This window comes from Hippopotamus amphibius, chromosome 1, assembly GCF_030028045.1.
Source record: "Hippopotamus amphibius kiboko isolate mHipAmp2 chromosome 1, mHipAmp2.hap2, whole genome shotgun sequence".
Lineage (NCBI taxonomy): Eukaryota > Metazoa > Chordata > Mammalia > Artiodactyla > Hippopotamidae > Hippopotamus > Hippopotamus amphibius.
The window spans coordinates 206,481,006-206,506,104 of record NC_080186.1 but is presented as its reverse complement, the minus strand read 5'-3'; positions in this window follow the sequence as shown (position 1 = coordinate 206,506,104).

The window sequence follows — 25,099 nt, the reverse complement described above, 5'->3', positions numbered from 1 at the left end:
CTGGATTTTTTTTTTTTTTCTTTCTCTCTCTCTTTTTTTTTTTTTTTTTTTGATTTATTAAATACAATCTTAGCCCTAAGGGATCTACAAGTTTTATAACATAATTTTTTAATGATATTTTTATTTATTTATTTTTTTTTGCCTTTTTATATACTTCTATATCTAGCTAAGTTTTCGGTAGTACAGACAAAATATCTCTCATACTTTCCTTTCATCCCTATCTTTTATACATTTCTATTCCTTTCCTTTTATTTCCATATTTCCAACCACATTACGCTCTTCTGTTCCCCTTTCTTCCAGCCATTTTAAGTTTATTTTATCTTAACATACTTATAAGCAACACTATCGGTCTGCTCAGACTCCTTGCTCTATTCTCCAGATGACGCACTGCCTTGGTATTTAATATTAGGCTTTTGTCTTTATCTTAGTTCTTAATACAGTTGTCTAATTACATTCTGAGAATCTCCATTCTCTCTGGTGCTACTCCAGCTCTTTTCTATATTTGATCCTAGCTTACAAAATCTCCCTGGATTGATGTTTGTATGTGTAGGGTGTTATTTGTTGTTTGTTTGCTTTTGCTTTTGTCTCTGATTTGTTCTGTTTCAGTTGTCAGTTTCTGCTGGGTTTCTCTTTGAATATCTGATAGCACACTGGGGTTCTGTCAGGTCTTTCTAGAGCCTTATGTCCTAACGGATTCAGTAATTGTGTGTCCTATACATGTATGTGTTTCCTAGACTTAATATTCGTTTAATCCAATACTTGGACATTAGTCTGAGGCTTGGACAGTCTTCTATAAACACCTCTATCACCAGGACAAGCAACCCCAAAAGTTTGGACAACCATGAGGAAACAAAGAAACCCCATGCAGGCAAAGGAGCAGGAAAAAAACCCACAAGACCAAATAAATGAGGAGGAAATAGGAAAAGTGCCTGAAAAAGAATTTAGAGTAATGATAGTAAAAATGATACAAAAATCTCGATAACAAAATAGAGAAAGTACAAGAAACAGTTCATAAGAACTCAGAAAAACAAACAGCAATGGATAACAAAATAACTGAAATTAAAAATACTCTAGATGCTATAACCAGCAGAATGACTGAGGCAGAAGAACGAATAAGTGAGTTGGAAGATAGAATGGGGGAAATAACTGCCACAGAGCAGGAAAAAGAAAAAAAAATAAAAAGATTAGAGGACAGTCTCAGAGACCTCAGTGATAACCTTAAATGTACCAACATTCGAATTATAGGCATCCCAGAAGAAGAAGAAAACAAGAAAGGGTCTGAGAAAATATTTGAAGAGGTTATAGTGGAAAACTTCCCCAACATGGGAAAGGAAATAATTCACCAAGTCCAAGAAGCACAGAGAGTCCCATACAGAATAAACCCAAGGAGAAATACACCAAGGCACATATTAATCAAACTAACAACAATTCAACACAAAGAAAAAATATTAAAAGCAGCAAGAGAAAAGCAACAAACAACATATAAGGGAAAACCCATCAGGATAACAGCTGACCTTTCTACAGAAACTCTGCAGGCCAGAAGGGAATGGCAGGATATCCTGAAAGTCCTGAAAGAGAGAAACCTACAGCCAAGAATACTCTACCCAGCAAGAATCTCATTCAGATTTGAGGGAGAAATCAAAAGCTTTCCAGACAAGCAAAAGTTAAGAGAATACAGCACCACCAAACCAGCCTTACAACAAGTGCTAAAGGAACTTCTCTAAGTAGGACACACAAGAAAAGGAAAACACCTACAAATACAAGCCCAAAACAATTAAGAAAATGGTAATTGGAACACACATGTCAATAATCACTGTAAATGTAAATGGATTAAATGCTCCAACCAAAAGACACAGACTGGCTGAATGGATACAAAAACAAGACCCTTCTATATGCTGCCTACAAGAAACCCACTTCAGACCAAGGGATACATATAGACTGAAAGTAAAGGGATGGAAAAAGATATTCCATGCAAATGGAACTCAAAAGAAAGCTGGAGTAGCAATCTTCATATCAGACAAATTAGACTTGAAAGTAAAGACTATTAAAAGAGACAAGGAAGGACACTCCATAATGATCAAGGGATCCATCCAAGAAGAACATATCACAATGGTAAATATCTATGCCCCCAATATAGGAGCACCTCAATACATAAGGCAAATGCTAACAGCTATAAAAGGGGACATCGACAGTAACACAATAATAGTGGGAGACTTGAACACCCCACTTACATCAATGGACAGATCATCCAAACAGAAAATAAATAAAGACACACAAGCTTTAAATGACACATTAGACCATCTCGACTTCATTGATATTTATAGGACATTCCATCCAAAAACGACAGACTACACTTTCTTCTCAAGTGCACACGGAACATTTTCCAGGATAGATCACATCTTGGGTCACTAATCAAACCTCAGCAAATTCAAGAAAATTGAAATCATATCAAGCATCTTCTCAGACCACAATGCCATGAGACTAGATATCAATTACAAGAAAAAAACTGCAAAAAATACAAACACATGGAGGCTAAACAATTCACTCTTAAACAACCAAGGAATCACTACAGAAATCAAAGAGGAAATCAAAAAATATCTGGAAACAAATGACAATGAAAACACAACAACCCAAAACCTATGGGATGCAGCAAAAGCAGTTCTAAGAGGGAAGTTTATAGCAATACAGTCCTACCTTAAGAAACAAGAAAATGATCGAATAAGCAACCTAACCTTACACCTCAAACAACTAGAGAAAGAAGAACAAAGAAACCCCAAAGTGAGCAGAAGGAAAGAAATCATAAAGATCAGAGCAGAAATAAATGAAAAAGAAAGGAAAGAAACCATAAGAAAAATAAATGAAACTAAAAGCTGGTTCTTTGAGAAGATTAACAAAATTGATAAACCATTAGCCAGACTCATCAAGAAAAAAAGGGAGAAGATGCAAATCAACAGAATTAGAAATGAAAAAGGAGAAGTAACAACAGACACCTCAGAAATACAAAACATCATGAGAGACTACTACAAGCAACTATATGCCAATCAATTGGATAACCTGGAAGAAATGGATACATTCTTAGAAAAATACAATCTTCCAAGACTGAACCAGGAAGAAATAGAAACCATGAACAGACCAATCACAAGTACAGAAATTGAGGCAGTGATTAAAAATCTCCCAACACACAAAAGCCCAGGACCAGATGGGTTCACGGGCGAATTCTATCAAACATTTCGAGAAGAGTTAACACCTATCCTTCTCAAACTCTTCCAAAATATTGCAGAAGGCGGAGCACTCCCAAACTCATTCTACGAGGCTACCATCACCCTAATACCAAAACCAGGCAAAGATGTCACAAAAAAAGAAAACTACAGACCAATATCACTGATGAATTTAGATGCAAAAATCCTCAACAAAATACTAGCTAACAGACTGCAACAGCACATTAAAAAAATCATACACCATGATCAAGTGGGGTTTATCCCTGGGATGCAAGGATTCTTCAATATACGCAAATCAATCAACGTGATACATCATATCAACAAATTGAAGGATAAAAACCAGATGATCATTTCAATAGATGCAGAAAAAGCTTTTGACAAAGTTCAACATCCATTTATGATAAAAGCTCTCCAGAAAATGGGCATAGAAGGAAATTACCTCAACATAATAAAAGCCATATATGAAAAACCAAAAGCCAACATCGTTCTCAATGGGGAAAAACTGGAAGAATTCCCTCTAAGAACAGGAACAAGACAAGGGTGTCCACTCTCACCACTGTTATTCAACATAGTTTTGGAAGTGTTAGCCACAGCAATCAGAGAAGAAAAAGAAATAAAAGGAATCCAAATTGGAAAAGAAGAAGTAAAATTGTCACTCTTTGCAGATGACATGATATTATATATAGAAAACCCTAAGGACTCTACCAGAAAACGGCTAGCACTCATTGATGAGTTTAGTAAAGTAGCAGGATACAAAATTAATGCACAGAAATCTCTTGCATTCCTATACACTAACAACGGAAGAGCAGAAAGAGAAATGAAGGAAACTCTCCCATTCACCATTGCAACAAAAAGAATCAAATACCTAGGAAGAAACCTGCCTAAGGAGGCAAAAGATCTGTATGCAGAAAACTTTAAGACATTGATGAAAGAAATCAAAGACGACACAAACAGATGGAGGGACATACCATGTTCCTGGATTGGAAGAATCAACATCGTGAAAATGACTGTACTACCCAAAGCAATTTACAGATTCAATGCAATTCCGATCAAATTACCAATGGCATTTTTCACAGAACTAGAGCAAGAAATCTTACGATTTGTGTGGAAATGCAAAAGACCCCGAATAGCCAAAGCCATCTTGAGAAGGAAAAATGGAGTTGGTGGAATCAGGCTTCCTAACTTCAAACTATACTACAAGGCCATAGTGATCAAGACAGTATGGTACTGGCACAAAAATAGAAAGGAAGATCAATGGAATAGAATAGAGAACTCAGAAGTAAGCCCAAACACATATGGGCACCTTATCTTTGACAAAGGAGGCACGAGTATACAATGGAAAAAAGACAGCCTCTTCAATAAGTGGTGCTGGGAAAATTGGACAGCAACATGTAAAAGAATGAAATGAGAACACTTCCTAACACCATAGACAAAAATAAACTCCAAATGGATTAAAGACCTACATGTAAGGCCAGACACTATAAAACTCCTAGAGGAAAACATAGGCAGAACACTCTATGACATACATCAAAGCAACATCCTTTTTGACCCACCTCCTAGAATCATGGAAATAAAATCAAGAATAAACGAATGGGACCTCATGAAACTTCAAAGCTTTTGCACAGCGAAAGAAACCATAAACAAGACTAAAAGGCAACCCTCAGAATGGGAAAAAATAGTTGCCTATGAAACAACGGACAAAGGATTAATCTCCAAAATATACAAGCAGCTCATGAAGCTTCATACCAAAAAAGCAAATAACCCAATCCACAAATGGGCAGAAGACCTAAATAGACATTTCTCCAAAGAAGACATACAGATGGCCAACAAACACATGAAAAGATGCTCAACATCACTCATCATCAGAGAAATGCAAGTCAAAGCCACAATGAGGTATCACCTCACACCAATCAGAATGGCCATCATCACAAAGTCTGGAAACCACAAATGTTGGAGAGGGTGTGGAGAAAGGGGAACTCTCCTACACTGTTGGTGGGACTGTAAGTTGGTACAGCCACTATGGAAAACAATTTGGAGGTTCCTTAAAAAACTACAAATAGAACTACCATATGATCCAGTAATCCCACTCCTGGGCATATACCCAAAGAAAACCATAATCCCAAAAGAAACTTGTACCATAATGTTTATTGCAGCACTCTTTACAATAGCCAGGACATGGAAGCAACCTAAATGCCCATCAACAAATGAATGGATACAGAAGATGTGGCATATATATACAATGGAATATTACTCAGCTATAAAAAGGGATGAGATGGAGCTATATGTAATGAGGTGGATAGAACTACAGTCTGTCATACAGAGTGAAGTAAGTCAGAAAGAGAAGGACAAATATTGTATGCTAACTCACATATACGGAATCTAAAAATGGTACTGATGAACTCAGTGACAAGAACAAGGATGCAGATACAGAGAATGGACTGGAGAACTCGAGGTATGGGAGGGGGCGGGGGGTGAAGGGGAAACTGAGACGAAGCGAGAGAGTAGCACAGACATATATGTACTACCAACTGTAAAATAGTCAGTGGGAAGTTGTTGTATAACAAAGGGAGTCCAACTCGAGGATGGAAGATGCCTTAGAGGACTGAGGCAGGGAGGGTGGGGGGAACTCGAGGTGGGGGAGTCAAGGAAGGGAGGGAATACGGGGATATGTGTATAAAAACAGATGATTGAACCTGGTGTACACCCCCAAAAAAAAAAAAAAGCACACGGCAAGGGTTTTCTGTCAGTAACAAGTGCAGGAGAGTGTTAGAGTAAGAGATACTCTTTTTTTTTTAAATAAATTTATTTGTATTTATTTAAAAAAAAAAAATGTGCTTGTTTCAGTGTTTGGTCCCAGGCCCTCATCTCTTCTCACTTTATACCAGGAGTTAACTTTTTTCTCTTTTTTTAAGAGTCACTGATGCCTTGGAGAATCTGAAAAAAAGCTACACACTCACTCTCTAGAAAAATGAACATAGATGCATACAAAAAGATTTCCTGTATTATTTAAGCTGGTTCACAAGATAAGAGATGCTTCCCTGCTCCACACAATTTGGTAGTATAATCTTCACTTGCCATCAATAGGCTAATTCCCAAATTTAGATTTTCAGCAAAGAGCTGTTATCCTCTATGCCAGACTCTTATATCCAACTGCTTATTGGACTTCTACCACATGCCCCCCAAACACCTAAAACCCAACATGTCCAAACTATAACTTATCATCTCCTTTCCCTAAACTGTACCTCCTCCTTTGTCTTATATCTTAGGACATGGCACCACCAAGACTCCAATTATGTCCAGAAACCTCTCCTTTCATTTCCCTCTCCCTATCCATCACAAGAACTGTGAATGGTACCTTCAAAATGTCTTTTCTTTTCTTTTCTTTTTTAATTTTTTTGGAGTATAGTTGCTTTACAATGTTGTGTTAGTTTCTATTGTACAGCAAAGTGAATCAGCTACATGTATACATATATCCCCTCTTTTTTGGATTTTCTTCCCATTTAGGCCACCACAGAGCACTGAATTCCCTGTGCTATATAGTAGGTTTTCATTAGTTATCTATTTTATACATAGTATCAATAGTGTATATATGTCAATCCCAATCTCCCAATTCATCCCACCCATCCTTTTCCCGCTTGGTATCTGTACGTTTGTTTTCTACGTCTGTGTGTCTATTTCTGCTTTGTAAATAAGATCCTCTATACTAGTTTTTCAGATTCTACATATATGCGTTAATTACGATATTTGTTTTTCTGTTTCTGACTTACTTCACTCTGTATAACAGTCTCTAGGTCATCTACATCTCTACAAATGACCCAATTATATGCAAATAGCTCATACAGCTCAATATCAAAAAAACAAATAACCCAATCAAAAAACAGGCAGAAGACCTAAATAGACGTTTCTCCAAAGAAGACATACAGATGGCCAACAAACACATGAAAAAATGCTTAACATCACTAATTATTAGAGAAATGTAAATCAAAACTGCAATGAAAATGTCTTTTCAATACCTCCATTTCTCTGCATCCCAATGTCTACCAACCTCAGGAGCCCCACCATTTTCTCTCTCTTGACCTACTGCAACCACCTACTAACTGGTTCTTCTGCCTCTGGCTTTTTTCTTCTGTGATGTATTCTCTGTGTCTTTGCAAATGCAAATTGGATTATGTCACTTCCCTCATGGCTTCACAGCATCCTTCTTCTATTCATAAACAGATTTACCATCAAACCTGTTTTATAGTTAGAAGAAAGTTGATACAAAGAATGTTTAACTGGCTCTCTGTAATCCCCAAATCATTCACTAAAAGGACACAGAACTAACATCCTTCTGATCTTGTCCCAATTTCTTTTTTGTATGTTGAGGTTTGTATTAACACCTGCCTTTCCTAGGATTTTATGAGGGAAAAAAAGTGAGGCAGTAACAATTCTAACAACTTCCATTTGCATAGTGCTTTGCAATTTACAAGATGCTTTCATATATGTTTCTTTGCAATGAATGTGAGAGTACTTTGAAACACTGAAACTACAAGATAAATAGAACATTTAAAAAATGTTCCCACATAATACTTCATGTATGAAAGTTACTGAGAATCAAGGTGATAGGACAGGAAAGAGAACTAATGTTTCTGAAGTTCCACCCTCAGTAAGCTCTTTCCTACTGTCAGCCCACAGCCCTGTGTATAGTTAGAGGTCTTCCAATGAGAGCCATGGCCCCTCCCATCTGCAGATGGGCTAAGTAATTTTAGCGTCTGGACTGCCTACACTGGCCCTTGGAAAGTCACATTTAGTAGAATCTTTAAAAAGCATCCTCTTTGTTCAGAAACTATTCTATCTGAAATATGATCTCTCTGTGACTTCGCGCTACTTGTGGCAGTAATTTTATCTTTTAGTAGAAAGCCTGCAATAATATTATGTCCTTGGAGGAAAGTGGGAAGGGAAAAAAATTTCACATCACAGTGAGTGACTCAAAAAATACAAAAAATTAATATAACGAAACCTCTCGAAAAGGCATAGAAATGTATATACAAAACTGCTCTTTTCCTTTTTTTTTTTTTAATGGGTTTTACTTGTCTTTTATAGGAGATTTTGAAAAGACTGAGGGAAAGATCTTTCTTTCTGCTTCTCTCTATAGAAGCTACGTCAAGCTGGTTGTTTGGAGGAGTCTGACTTTGTAGTGGGAAACTATGGGCCTTGGGGTAGTTTAATCCTCTCCTCTCTCCACAAATTGTGACCATATCTTTCTACCTGACCCCAAAGCCTGAGCAGAGTGATGGGACAGAAAGGCATGAAAAGTTCTTGAGAATGGTTTCGTATCTGCGTCTAAATGAAGAGATTCATGGCACATCAAGAAAGATCTACAGGGCCTTTGCACTGGAAACAGCAGTGCTGTGAGCAGAACCACTGAGTGTTGTAATGCAGTGAGGCCAGGCTCCACTGGCATCTACAAAACAGTCATGGTATGTTGATAGAGGTACACCCACATATATAAGGCTAATATGGCCAATTCCAGAGTTTTCAGAGGGGTAAGTAGAAGGTCTTTCAACCCTGCACTCACAGTCACGAAGATCTCAAATTTAGACTTTTGACATTATTTCCAAATGAGGTCACACATGCAGCTGCAGAGCCATACTGCCAGGATTGAAAGAAGTTCATTGTGTCATTTTAAACTAGTGTCTTGCCGCTGAGACATCACTGAGACAGCTCAGTCAAAGTCCCTGCATTCCCCACCTGAATTATTGCAAGAGCCACTGGAATTGTTTCCCTGCCTCCACCTTTGCACCCCTACCACCTATTCTCCAAAAAACAGCCAGAGTGATTCTTTAAAATGCAGATGTCATAATTCTGATGGCCACCTTCCAATGCCTTCCCATCAAATTTAGAATAAATCCTAAGTCCCTAGTTCAGCCTACACAACCCAGCGTGATCTGAATTTGAGCTACCTCCCCTATCTCCTTTCACTCAGTTTCACTCTGCTCCAAGCCAACTGAGCTTGCTATTTCTGGAACATGGCAGGGAGGTCCCCATCTCAGGGCCTTTGCATTTGCTGTTCCCTGGCTTGAAAAACTCTTTCCCCAGATATTTCACTGCTTCTTCCTTTCATTTAGATCTTTCTTCAAAAGTTATTTCTTCAGAAAGGTGTTCTCTGCACAACCTATCTGTCACTCTTCATCCTTGCACGATGCCTTAATTTTCTTACATACATGCACATCTGCATTTACTTGGCTTATTTGCTTTTTACCTTCCTCACACGAATATAAGCCCATGAAAGCCAAAGACTTTGTTTTGGTCACTGCTGTATCTCGTGTGCTTAGGATAAGTGCCTGGAACACAGTAGGTGCTCAATAAATATTTTGGTGACTGAACAAATGAATGGTCATTGGATCATGCTGCCTATGATATACTAAGAGTTACTTTATTGCTTGCATATATTTTGTAATAAAATCACTAAACTGCCAAATACAGATGCTACAACACGGTAGTTTAGGGAGAGTTGCACCCTTTCCTGCCCTACCCCTAGCTTCCCGTCCCAGCATCCTGCACGGCAAGGGGCTGCATACGTATGTATTGGACGGTCCTGCTGCTTGTCTAAGCCTTGGTCACACTGCCTCCACCCAGCCAACCCTTGTAGCAAACTGCCACCCTCTGCAAACTCCTTGGTACAGGGCGTGTACACCAGCAACAGGAGCTGCCCTGCTGGGAAGAGGCCTCACCGGCCTGGAAGCGAGCGCGGACTGTTCGGGTGGGGAACTCTGGCATTCTGGGCATCCGAAGCAGAGTCTCTAAGGGAGAGAACGGGCTATCCTGGGCATGTCCTCTGGCAGGGGGAGGGGCAAGACTGAAGGACAAGTGGAGCAGGATCCTTTAAAGCTATCTAGCCAGTAACCACCTGTGGCTATTTACATTCAATTATTGAATTAATAAAAATTTAGTGAAATTAATCATTCAGTTCCTCAATTGCACTAGTTACATTTCAAATGTCCAGTAGCCACATGTGGCTAGTGATGACCATATTAGTCACTCTACAGATGCACAGCCTTTCCATCATCACAGAAGTTTCTAATGGACAGCACTACTCTAAAGCATGTGCCCTTGAAACCTCCTGCCCAGGTTTAAGCGAAGCCTTCGATACGCTTTGTTAAACCTACTTGATTTCTTTAGAAAATATTTATTGATCATCCACTGTGTTCCATGGGCCATGTGAGTTATTGGGAAATCAGAAATGGACGAGGCACAATTTCTGTCTTCAAAGAGCATGCCATTTTGAGTAGTCCTGTAGCTGAATCACAGACAGGAAGTAAAACGGTCACAGCCCATCACATGCCGGAACCTTGCCTGTGGTTCTATTTATGCAGCCTCAAGTAGAACGTAGGTCTTCTCCCCAGGGGGGTGAAATACAGGGGAAAATGGGGTTAAAGAAGGACAAAAACCAATCCAGCAATACATAAATCGAAGGAACACAAGACCCAGCACCTCTTACGTAACAGAAACTTCTGCCTTCTAAATTAGACTAGATGTTAGAATGACAGAAACTGGCCCATCTTACTTCATGAAGTTTGTTTTGTCTTGTTTTTTAGAATAACTGAAGAGAGAAAGCACAATGGCTTTTTAAAAAACAAAATCTTTGAAGTTTTATGTCTCTGTGGTTTAATGTTTTTTCCAGAAAAAAAATTACCTATTTGTATTTGTAATCCAAAATTTCCCCAAGTATGTATATATTTTTCATGGTTTCTTTCTTTAATTTCTTCCTGCTAGTACAGAACACATAGAAAATTAGAATTCAACTAATCACTCATGTTCCCACTCAAACTGTACCAAGGAACCCTGTTTTGAAAAAAATTACCTTACAAAGTTAAGCCTGGATTCATTTGTCTGAATTGGACCCATTTTATTCTGGCAATTTTGTTTTGTTCTCACAATGTATTAGACAGTCTTGCATAGATGTTGTAAAGGCAAGGTTTGTATAAAAAAGCTTACCTGACTTCCAAAATAGCTTCAAGTTTTCCTTCTTAGTGTTGTCTAACCGTCAAATCTAAAGCATAAAAGAATCTGCCCAGAAGCTTTTGAGAAAACAAGAGTCAAGGATAGGTTCCAGGGCTTTGGGACTTGATTAAGTTTACTTGATCATTAGTTTTGTTTTTGCTCCTAATTAGTGTAAAATTGTTAACCGGCTTTCATTTCACAGAAACTTTTGATAATTGGCAGCTGCCAGTCAGGTTATCCTGAAAGTGTGAAGACACATGTTCAAATACACATCCTTTCTTGGGGGTGAAGGCCCTGGCCAAGAGAACACCATGCTTGTTGTAAATTTCTCCTCATTATCATAAATGTGATATTTCTTCCAAAGATATTGTCTAAATAAACTAAATTGCCACTTATAATCTATTAGCAACTCCACACACACTACTCAAAATAGGTTTTTTTCCTTGTTTGGTCTAGAGTCTATACCCTAGATTTTCCATATGCTTGCTAGAGCATTATATATTGTTAGTATTGTGTGTCCATACCACCTTATGGATTTGTATTAAATCCACATTCACATTTCTGCTATTGCAGAATATCTATTCAGTTTCAAAATGTTTATTTTCATAAATTTTAAACATATTTAATATGCACAGGCAATTAAATCCTTTAATATAACTTTCTCATGGACTAATGTTAATGAGTTTGTTCTGACTCAAACGTTACAAACTAGCTTCATTCTATTTATATGGCCTATAAGGAAGAGTTATTTGAGGTGAAGCGAAACTGCCTTTGGAGAATTGGTGAATGTGTTTTGCTTTCAATAAAGTATCAGAAAGATAATAGTAATAGTTCTATGATAAGAACTTTTTTTCTTTTTTGGAGATTTACAAACTTCTCCAGTTGGATCTCTCTTCTTCTTAAATGACATAGATCTGTAGAATATCACTGTTACTGTCATATTCTATTCAGTACATATTTTAATTTCCTTTCAGCATCACACCCTAAGTTGAATTGACAACTCAAATTATCATTTGTCCTGAGCACCAAAAAAATTGTGTGGTCTGGAAAAAGCAGTTATTCACAAAGACATATTTCATTGTAACATTAGCTCTTATAGAGTAAAAACAAAACTTTCAGATTTAAAAATAAAAGAGTGGGAATATACTATTATCTTGGCCTCTATCCAGGCATATTGGCTAGACCAATTTTTCTTTTATTCATTACCCAAACCTCAAGTTCTAAAAATTTAACACATCTCTGAATTTTTAAGAGAGGTTTAATATATTGCTGCAAGACTATTTCTTAGAAAACATCATAACAATTTTTTCAAGAAATAAAATCTACCTGGTTGAAACAGTTGATGAATTTGTATGTAAAAATCAGTTTACTCATCTCCACTACTCTCTCTCTCTCTCAATGTGCCCAGTCGTTCCAGGATTCCAGGCTTCTAACTTGGTGATCCAGAACTTTGATTCTGTAAGGAATCCATGTTCAAGAAGTATAACGTACTTGCTTTCCTGTTAATGTTATTCTGGTTAACAAGTCCACTAGAATTACCGCTAGAAATGAATGCAACAAGAATAGTCCTAACTGCCACTCTTTTCTCCATATTACACTGATGCTTGCCAAACTTCATCTCTCAGTACCCTGGGATACCAAGTATTATAACATTGCTTTGTTTTGGGGAAAGGGGGTTTGAAGGAAACAAAGGTTCCAATAATTACTGAATAAAAGTTTGAATGAAATATAGGATGTCTCAGCTCTAACAGAGTGGAACAGGCCTGCCTGGTACATGAAGATACTTAAGACAGCTCAAAGAAGGAAAATATCATAGGCGCACCATACAGTAGATGCTCAAGAAATGTTTGGATGAATATGTGAGCGAATAAATGAATGAACAAATGAACAGACTGAGTTTGAGAAGTGTTGACAAACATACTACTTTATGGAATTTGTTGAAGGTCAGAGAGCATTTGTAATTTGTATTTTTCAGATGCCTGGAGCATCCAATAGCGTCACGTAACCTATGAACACAAAATAAATATTTGCTGTTATTACCAGAAAGAGAAATGAAGAAATTTGGCTTTTTAACAATCCCATTTCTTAAAATGGCATATGAGGAGAGCCCCACTGCCCTTTCCACTTGTTCAGTCATGAACTAGCTTTCAAAGATATCTTTATAGCCACCACAGTTGAACGTGAGCCGGGTTAACGTCATAAAAATGAAAGTGACAATTGCCCCAAGATAGCGCATTATCTATGGTTAATAGTTTGACTATCCAAAATATTAGAGAATCGTATTGTGCCATGTGGGCTGCAGGAAGGCTATGATACTCTCAGGCATTCTTGTGGACGCTCTTTTTCCAGGTCCAACTTCTCTCTTTTTGTAGCGAACATAGTGGCAGCTTCAATACCCCACATCACTGCTCTGAGAAGACCACAGAATGGACCCAAGTGGGTATTGCCTGGCCTCCTCTGTCACCCCAGGAAAATGCCCCCGAGAGCAGAGGATTCATTACGGCCTTGGCAAAACACCAGCTCACACCAGCTGCGCGTGGGACTGCTCAGTCTCCTGCCCAGTGGAGAGGAATAGACGTCATCAGTCTTCCTCTGCAGGTCTGCATTAACTCTCTGCTAATCTAGGGCATTAATTCTTGGACTTCTGGGAAAACAGAGTTGTTTAATCCTGAGATCTTAAAGGCATACATCTTTCTTTTCAAATCTACTCCTGGAATTTGGGAGCTTTGGAAAGTAACATTCACAGCAGATTTGAAATATCCACTTTTGGTAAAGGCCAAGTGAGCGGCGTGAGTTCCATCTATTACCTGTTATCCGAATGCACCATATAAGGAGGAGAAATCGGAGGCTAGCCTGGGGGGCAGGGTGGGAATCTGTTACTTCAGTTAGATTTACAGGGAGTCCTTGTAAACAGGGTGCTAAAACGTGTGTTGGATTCTTTTTTTAACCTTTTGTGACACACAACAGAGCTGTGAAATCAGTGAATTAAATAGTTCCAGTCCCCTGGGCACACATGAGCAGTAGCATAAAAATGGACAGCACCCATTATAACGTTACTGTTATGGAGCAGATGGACAGCTTCGGTTTCAGCCTTTTGTCCTTACTTCAGAATGGGGCAGAACTGGGAAACGACTGTAAATTTTCTCAAAAGAGATGAATAGGAAAGCTGTTAACTTTTTTCTTATTAAAAAAAGAAGCCTGGAAAAATTCCAAATTACACATTTTGCAGCTCTTTGACGGCAATTCTTTAGCTTTTGCTGCAAAACATCTGTAGGTGGTTAAGCATTTCCCACCCTCATTCCCCAAAATGGAATATCTCATTCCTGGCAAGACATCCAATGCCCGAGAAGACGTATGTTTACCAAACCAGTTCCCTGCCATATGTGTCCCACAGTTTCTCCAGAGCACGGTGCATGTGAGCTGATTGGCTTAGCTTAAGAGACTCAGAGAAGGAAAACAAGCAGGAAACAGATTGAGAAAGAAGTAAAGGATGGGGAGAGAGTGAGAGAGAGGAAGAAGAAGAGAAAGGGGAAGGAAATGAGAATTATTTCTCATTGTCCTTCTAAAACTTAATTTCTTCCTTTTGCAGTGAATGTTTAAGAAAATTTCCAGTCATATTGTGGTAGTTTTTCTACTACTAGGTAATTTGCACAGATATTGAATGTCAAAACAATGAGGGTATCATATATATGAGCCATAACATTTGAGATATTTTGATATCTAGTCATCTCGACTTTATATGTGATAAAATTATCAAATAAAACAAACATTAATAACCACTTGAGTTTAAATTTAATTTTGGACTTAGGAAAAGTTAGCATATTTTGACAAATTCCAAAATAGAAAACCTCAAATGCAAAATAAGCTTGCTAGACCAAATGAGTAATTCTAGCCACCAAAGGGGAGGATAGAAAGGTTGTTTACATAGTACTTAGATTCACTGAGATAACTCTAAATTTTAAAATAATTCTGCAGAATAATAAAACATCCTTTTAGCAAGCAAAAACAAGGCTGAAAAGGAAAATTTATACTTTTTTGTAAGTTGCTATTCTTCACATTAATTAAAACATGCTAACAAAATATAACATATCAATGGGGACAAACTGTTGATAGTAAATAGCTTCTAAATGTTAATAAACAAATATATTGATAAGCCCTTAGAAAAGATAAGTTACTTAAAATAATTTTACATATGAAAAATAATTTGAAGCATTCAAAAGGATAAAAGTCTGCTATAAATATTAGATATAAAACCAATATTGTTAATTATTCAATCCTGCACAGCCAAATCACATTACTTCTATTATGAAAAAAATCTAAGAGTAAAAAATTTACAAAGTTTTATCTATTCTAATTTTTCTACCATTTAGACTCTTTATAGTCAACAGATAAACTGGGGTATAGCTGTGGAATAGCAGAAATGTGTCACCACAAGCACACAAATTCCCATCAAGTTTATGTTTCATCTTTTGAAAAGCTTTTGCTATTTAATAACATTTAGTGTCTTACTTTTAATCTCATATTGCAGTTGCCAACAGAAAAAAAAGAGAGAGAGAGAGAGAAGGAAGGAAGCAAGAAAGATCTAGCCTCTCCACCACGTTTCGGTGTTGTCATGCATTCACAAGGATGGGACATCCCTTCCACCAGTAAGTAAACAAGATTCTCAAAGAACACTTGGGAGAACATACTACAGAGAGCTTTAAATAAGCAAATGGTTTGTGGTTTTAACATAACATATACTAGTAGAAGAAAAGGAAGTTAGACTAGTAGCCACTTCTATGTGTTCATTCAATGATTTTAGAGGAATTTAAAATTGCATAAATCTTTTTCTTCTCTACTTTCACATTGCATATCAATTATTCTTATATCATTAACAGAAATTACCATTAGAATTATCAGTTCCTGTTTTCTATGGCTATAATAGTACCTTAAAAGTACTAATTATTTATAAAGAGAACAATAAATGTTCTTCCTGTTCTATGGGGGTCTTTCAGCAGATATTTGGAAGATTATACTTAACATCACAGCCTTTAATAATATTCCATGTTTGTGTGGGGGTTTTTTTGTTTTGTTTTTTTTTGCTTTGCATTGCTTTTGTTTGTTTGTTTGCTTCTTGGTCCCTTGAAAGCAAAGTTTACTATGTATTTCAGACTAAAAAGTTAAAATTTCATTACAACAATGAAAACAGGTTTGCTTGATTATAGCAAGGTGGTATCTTATAAGGATGAAGCAATGGTGATTAAAAGCTTTACATTTGTTTTTCAAAAGAAAGGAAAAATATTTGGAATACTCAGAATGGACTATTTAGTTCTGTGTATTAAACTTAGGAATAAAAGTCTGTCCTTTAATTAACTTTTCCAATTTATATGTGATGAAAAATTCTGATAATTGAGATAGCTTCAATTTTAAATACTTTTACCAGACACAGAGAATTGTGTGCAATTATGTCTGCGTGCATCCTATGAAAAAACATGGACACCATTCTTTTGGGGAAAGTTTCTCCTCTATGTAGAAAGGTCCCAACACATTTTACACATTCCACTAGGTTTGATTTTGTTTGTTTGTTTGTTTGTTTGAATGAATGGATCAACAATTGGCAAAGTTACCAAAAAAATTATCTAGTGAGTTACATAAACTTTATTTAAAATAAGGCATAAAGCAATGCAGATTAGGGAAAAAAACCTGTATTCCATTACAGTGAGGAAATGAAATTGACATATTAGATTAAAATAGTATAACTATTGTACAACTTTATAAACTGTCTTACTCTACGTTTCACAGCAAAGAGTAATTAATTGGGGGAGGGAATGGAGTTAGTACGCTTGATGAAGGTAAAAATGTAGTTGAAATATAGATGTACAAATGAAAAGATTTCGCAATAAATCTGGATCTACAAAAATCACAAAGGAAAATTCAGATTTGTTTCTAGTCATTCCAAATAGATCTTTCTCAATTTAATCTGTAAAAGACTGTTACACTGCAGGCCGACGTAGGAATTGCTGCGGTTCCTTGTGGGGACTATCTTAGTTCCATTCTCCAGATACACGTTTTCTCCTTTTTCAACCATTTCAAGAATTGTAAGTAAGCAGGGCTCTAAAATTCAGGTTCAGTGTGCAGAGAGTTAATTTAAATTTGATAACAAATGGCTCTGCTTTTGAAATGAATGTAGCCTGGCAACTTCAACTGGGAACCCTTCGAGGGCCTCAATTATGCATGCAGCTTCTTTGAGAAATAGTTTCACACATCTGACCCAAGGCCCACTATGTTGTTGCCATGAAATAAAACTGTACGTGGGCATTGTTTCATTTCTGTACCGTCTACTCACTGCCAGGCTCCACTCCCTTCCCCCACCCTGCGCATGCATGTACACACACACACACACACACACACACACACACACGCACACAAACTCCTTTATTGTCACCCTGCCTCTATTTTTCTAGGAGAGTGAATGTATCAATATAATTATCATAAGTATAATGGCCCCTGATTACTTTTTTTGTTATAAAAATATTCTGGTTCTAACAGCCACACTGTTCCGGCCAAAATCAGGAGTGGGAAACCTAAAAGATAAGTAAAGGGTTAAACCCCCCACCCCATTTCATTTTTTTCAAAATGGCTGCTTTGTCTGTGTGCATACGCCAATAGCAAATGTCCTTCTGTTATTGTACAGCCAATTTGATGTGTCAAGTATTCATATGCTAATAACGGTACAGTTTCTCACTTTTTCGCAGATAAATGGTAAAGATTGTTACAGACAGTGAAACACAAGAATAAACAGCTTTTATTTCAGACGCGATAAATTACTCTCCATTCAAATAACATGCGACACACGCTGCTGACCATTTTGTTTCTATTCACTGTTAGTTTGCCTTCTGGGTGTGTTTTTTTAGAATAGTTTGAAAATATTTAACAGATATGGACAGAGTTGTTATCAAAGACTTGATTGCATTAATTTGCTTCCTAGGCATTTCATCACTGGAAGTTCATTTTTATGCTCAGTTATTACAGTGGGAGAAAGTTTGATGGAAAATCTGACACTGTTTCCCTGATGTGGTACAATCAAGTCTTTTTAAAGCTGGGTAATGACCGTATTTGAAGAATGGATATCTCCCTTTCCAGGTTAGCAGAAATGTCATTTAGTAAATAAAATCCCTTGCTAAGAATATCACCTAAAAAGAGACACTTGGATGAAATGTGAGTTGTCCTGTCAGAACAAAGTAGAATTATTTGGTTTTCTGATGCATAAATACGTCCTTTAAAAAAGCCCGAGTAGGTTAAATATATATAATTAAAACATACATATATTGTTAGAATAGACAAAATAATGCAAAGATGGGAGCTGGGGAGGGGGGGTGGTTGAGAGGTAATTAACCAATCCTTAAAGAAATATTTTAAAAAGAATGCACTCATGAACATGCATGCATTAATGACAGAGTTGTAAATCAAAAGAAACATTTCGGATTTCTTTTCCACCAATTTAATGAAAATGTGCTTATATACTCGAGTTATAACACTTTCCTTTAGGGACAAAAATTAGAAACCTTAGAAATAAAGCTGATGACTCTTCCAGCTACTTCTGAAATTCACTTTATTGTGCCTAGCCCATTTGTCTGAGCTTTAGTTATGACCACTATTTAGTTTGTACGGGGCCCTCTACAGTTGTTACCTATGCTTGATTTGGTTGCATCTTTTGATGGGGAAGCACACAAAATAAAAAAATAAACGCAAAGAAAAGTAGCTGGATTCACTACTAGGCTGAAAGGTCACAGCTTTTAAAAGTGGGTCACACAAAAATGTTTTTTCCTAATTGTTCAGACAAATACACGCATGCACACGCACAGGTGTACACGCACATAGGTCCAGACAAAATCAAATGAGAGAAATTTTAGAAGCACAACCCTTGGTCATGTGAACGTCTGCCTTGAGACATTAAGGATTCCAAGGGTAACTATGATATCAGGTCAATGAAGCTGCAGCTCCCTAACCGTGTAATCAGCAGATTGTAAATTTTTACCCAATTCTAGTACAAAAGCTGGCCGTTTAAAGGCAGTCCTATAATTTCAGGCCTTTTCTCCAAATTCCAAAATACCAGAGATGACTATTATATCATATCAATGAAGAATAATGAAGGCAAGTGACCAATTTTATATCAAACATGGACAATCAAGGGGTTTTTCTACTAAAGGGCTATACAAAGAAGCTAATAAAACGTGTTCCCCCTTTCTTCCCCTCAAATGCCATTGTTAAACCTCTAAATCAATAGGATCAAGTTTCAATATCTTTTCTAAATCTTCCTCTTTATATATGTTAACATTAGTTTGTTACAAGAAGAGTAGTTAATGGCAGATGAGATACTAATTTTTACTTTATGGGACACCCATCAAAAAGCGACTGTAAGCTAATTTATCAAAATTAAAATTAAGTAGGACACCAGTAACTATTTCAAGAATTAATTTAAAATGTGATATATGCCACACATGCTGCATTACTCAGATTGTGTTATTAATTTAAATGTTTCTTAACTAATTATAAAGACTAAACGGAGAAGTTTTTACCCATTGTTTCTCTTCTTTTCCCGTCTCATCTCTACCTTCGTAAATACAATCAAGCCTCAGAACTCTGAATCTTCTATTTTCTCCTTGTTAATTCTTGTCTTTAGTGTAATTAGCACATTGGTCATAAACACAGGAATACACAACGGGATTTGGGATTTCATTGCCTGTTTCGGTAGGGCTTCTATCACTTCACCCTCAAACACCGCTTTGGGAGCTGCCTTTTTAAGTACAGAGGTTTAAATTACTAACTCAAGTTTTATGCAGTGAACACACAGTTACTAGGGACTAACACAGAATGTGTCATCTGCAGGTGATATCTGATCTTTCATGAAACACTCCTGTTCACCAACTCCAGGCAAACCCATCTGGGCTCAGGTAGTGGCAGCCTACCCTCATTCACAAGGGTTTCATTCTGAGGTTTCAATAAAAAACAAATAGAACTGAATGCCAAAAAGCTGAGGGGCTAAAAAAAAAAAAAAAAAAAAAGCTGAGGGGCTGCCGATGGGCTGGAGGAAACAAGACTTTTGTATTCTTGCCTCAAAAGGTACAGGTTTGAGGTGTATGTTATAAAACATCCTGTGATTTACGCTGACTGACTAATTTTGAGGTAAGAATTACAGTTTTCTTTTTTCAAGAAGTACGAGAATGGTGTTTTGAGGTTTTGAGTTTGCCTGTACACAACTTTTCTAATTTGTTTATATTCTCTGCCAGAAGTTTTCAGCCTGTAATTTAAAAGGAAAAGTATTATATAGGCAGGGCAAGCAAAAAACAAAAAACGAAGGGATGGATAAATGCCATAAAAAGTCGCTGAGCTTCTCAGTTCCCTGAGTAAAATTATATTCAAGGGCTGAGGATGCTCTCCAGGTTGAATTGCCTACATCTGTCTGTGGCTACCAGCTGAATGAAATAGTGCGACATGCTTACTTCTTTTTCTTGTAATCAAATCAACCATGAGGTGTTTCATATTTTGGCACAAATGACACTCTACAAAAATAAATATCTATACTCATGTGGTCTAAATGTCTATTTCTTGGATCTCTGTAGATGTAGCAGTGTTTCTGAGTATCATGCCAGTGTATAGTTTAGGTTATTACACATACAAAGGAAAATGGAGACTCAAGGCAATGATCAACCTAAATCATGTGGAAAACCTTACAGCTGGCCTTAAATATCTGCATATTTTAAGCAAGAAACTTAACTCAACTTTATCCGAAAGTGGATTTAATTTTGGATTTTATTTCTCCACAGGCTCTATGTTACTAAAATATGATGAATGTGTAGATGTGTAATGATAAATTTTGTCTCAAATAAATAAACTGCAGTGTGAATTCAAGTCCATGACTATTAGGATAAGAAAACATTCTCATTAAGGCCAAATCTACAAATATTACGTGAAATGGAGAATCGAGGCATTATCTGAAAAATACAACTCCAAACGGTTACTCTTGAAGTGTGCACTGGGCCCAAGTTATCTGGAGAAGTTTCTTAATTGTTCACTTTCTTTATATAGATCCAGCCCGACTATCTGAATTGATTCAGCAGTGGGTTGAAGATCATTAAATATGGCAAACGTAACAAGCACATCTCTCAGGCTTTCACATTGGTATTTTCTGCAACCATCTTTGAAGTAGCAAAATCCCTACCAGGAGAGACTCTCTTATACAGGCAGAGAGGCAAGAGATCAGGTTCCTATGTCCTGTTTGCCATATATAAAAGCTGATGGTTTTGGTGATTTGGGCCATAAAATGAAAGTCATGTTTTTTCTTCTGTTCAGTCAGGGGAGTGAGGAGTCCTGTGAGTCAACAACAAGCAGAGCTACAAAGGAGAGCAGGACTAATGAACAGAGGGTAACAGGCCTTCTCTGCCTGCTCCCACACTGGTGCGCCAGCCTGGATAGCTCGTTAGGGTACTCGGCAGAATACAAAGAGTCCTTTAAATAAAGCTTCCTTGTTCCGAAAGAGTGTATTCATCACCTCACGCATGTCCAGGATAGGAGGGCTTTCTCCTTGGAGTCTGAATGAAACAACCTGTAATCATTTGTGTGGAGATGTTGCTAAACATATTTGTAACCTCAAAGAGGTCCTCATTCATTGGAACAGGAGCAAGCTCAGAAGAAATGGATTTTCCCAAGGGTACCACTTCTATTTAGTGTGTTAGTACCTTTGTAACCTATTGGATGGAGGACACTGTGGGAACAGTCTAGAGAGACTTCGCCCTTTACACAGAGAAAAGGAATCTAAAGGGATAGGAGGCTCGTGACAAAAAAAAGAACAAAAAATGACTCATGTAGGTCTAATGGAGCAGGCACCTAACTAAGCAATAATTACAACTTCTCCACGATTCTGTCAGAGGGCCAGTCCCAGGCTGCATTTTGGCACAGAGTGTTCGCGTGTGAAAATACAAGTCATTCTAAATAGAAGGGAAGCCCAGGAATTCGAGGTTGCATTCGTGACTGGACTACACTAATGGCAGCAGAGCCCTTGGAGTTAGATGAACCATATTCACGTGTGTCTTGGCGATGCTGCTCCTCTTTTAGATTTGAAGTTAAAAAGCTATAGGATTAGTCTTACCTGCCAGAGAGAACACTGTGGCTGAACTGACACAAGCCAGGAGAGCTTTCCTGAGTAAGGGATGCTGTGCTCAATTTACAGTAGCTTGAAAATAACGGTGATTAGTAGAGGTGGTGGAGGAGGAGACATCCTGTAGCCTTGTGCTCACACGTTGCAAACCTTTTGGGGCTAGGAAAAATTCCTAAAGAGCTTCCCCAGTTAAAGTGAAAGGGAAGGACTTCAATCATGAGAGTGTTTTCACATGGGTGAAATCTCGAGCAATAAAGCAAGTACTTTAGGAAAATCATCCTATCAATTTAATTTGGGACTGAGTTCAGCAACTGCTTTCACTGAGCAGCAACTGTGTATCACTGAGCAGTTCCTGTTTCTTTCTTGTTGAAGCCAGTACTGAGTGCGAATGCTTGAGGAAGATAAGAATGCAGATTTCCACTTTATATGTCATTTTTAGGTTGAAAATTTCTTACAAGTATTATTGCTAAAAATAATTGTTTTGGTCAATATTGCTCAATTGGACTCATTTTTGGATGAGCTCCAAAGCATGTCTATTGGGAAAGTAAGGCCTCTCTGCAAGAAGAGCCTGTCTGTGGCCAGGCAGCTCCTGCAGGAATTCCACCTGGCAAGTCTGCCCGTATGCCTTTACCTCCTGCCCGTGTGCCTTTACCTCGCAAAGGCGAGGTTTGCAACTGAGCATATGCTTTACATTAGCAAGTGGACAAGCTATTAGCTAATCCTTGGCACTTATTTATCAACATTCTTATACCAACTTGGCACACACACTCTTGAGGCCAGGTGAAATATGACAGAGTGAAACATTCAGTCATTATTTTGCAATTTACATTTTACTATAATTAAAAACGAGGCATCAATGAAGACGATGTAACTCCAATTTTAAACTCCAGTTGAATTTTCAGTTTTCATATTAAGAAAAACAATTATCCAATCTTTAAAATATGTTGCTGCCTGAACATTAGGAAGACTGGAAGAATAAATTCAGTGCTGATAAATGTGATATGTGTGCATGTATAATGCTGATAAAAATAAAGAGCAAATTTTATGATATAAAAAAATAAATGTAATATGTGTGGACACATGCACACACACATATATATAGTATACAGATATGGATATAGATCAATGTATATGTATACACAGATATGTAGAAATAGATATGTAGATAGTAGAGATGTAGGTAGTTTTTCATTATATGTAAACTTTAAATAACTAGAGATTCTACTTCAATTATATATTTTAAACTGTGTCCAAGTATGTAAGAAGGAAGAACATCAGCAACTGATTATTTTCATTTAGCTTGTGTGAGCATTGGTGAGAAATCCTATTCTGACTAATGCCTGAACAATTAAAATGTATTAGGTTTTAGATGTACAAATGTTTATTACAATTCTGGTACTGGGATAACAATAATACTAGGATCTATAAATGTAAACTGCCTGCTATTGAAGGAGGTATATAACTTTAAAAAAATCATAATTTTAAAGGATCATGTGACACTGAGAACACAAATTTTTCTTGGCCCTTTCTAGCTTGATGACAAAGAAAGGTAGAAGTTTTTTTGCTTTTGTTTTATTTTGTTTTTAAGAAATTCAATCGTTAGGGACTTCCCTGGTTGTCCAGTGGTTAAGACTCTGCACTCCCTATGCAGGGGGCCAGGATTCAATCCCTGATCAGGGAACTAGATCCCGCATGCCACAACTAGGACCCAGTGCAGCCAAATAAATAAATAAATATTAAAAAAAAAAAAAAAGAAAGAAATTCAACAGTTAGAAGAACTGTGCCTACTGTCTGGTAGGTTTTGGACATCTAAAAAGGGAACACCCCAACTGATAGGAGGTACCTTTCTCAGTGATCCAAGAATCTACCTGTAGGAGGCACTAAGAGAAACCAGGAAGACTACTGGAGATGACCATGGCAGCGTGATATGTGACTTGCATAAAACAGAAGGGAGAAAGGAGCCTCTATTCTCAATTATCTTCCATCACACAAATACACGGCCCCAAGAGCTTCATACATAACTTTCTAAAGTGGAGAAAGAGACACAACAGAATCATATCAGGAAAAATCCACAATCCCAGAGCTCCATTTTTGGTAATGAAAGAGAAATCCTGATCCCTTGCCAAGCTGACAACGTGGCTGGTTAGAGCGGAATGTTTTTAACATAGAGAATCATCCCAAGCTGTGTTTTTATTAAAATCAATTCCAATATTAGTGAAAAATATTTTAAATGACTAAAATCCTAAGATTCGCTTTGGATGTGTTCATTTTTGGGGTGATTTTCCTAACCAATCATAAAGTTTGTAAGTACAAAACTGAATGTAAACCCAGCTGATTAGAAGAGTGGGCTAGAAGCACATATACTTTTATCTGCCCCTTATTACTAATACATTCAAGTAGAGGAAGATTATAACATGCACGTTAGCTCTTCCAACTGAAAGCGCTTTCCTGTAGGTATCTAATTTAGACACAGTATGTTAACAATGTTGACATTTAAGTGGCCATAGCTAAAGCTTTGCAAAGAACATTCCATTACAATAAATGTGAAAACCTACAGCTTTTCTTGGCGTTCAACTTAACAGAATATAAGTATGTTGGTTGACAGTGTGAAGGTTGAAACAACTTTCATAACTAGAAAGTTTACCTGATAATGTGAACAAAAGTGCCTCTTAGAGAAAAGCCTTCCACACAATGGGACTGCAGTAGCAATGGAAGATTTATGACACGAGTCTACTTCCTTGAGCTCTGCATCTGAGACCAG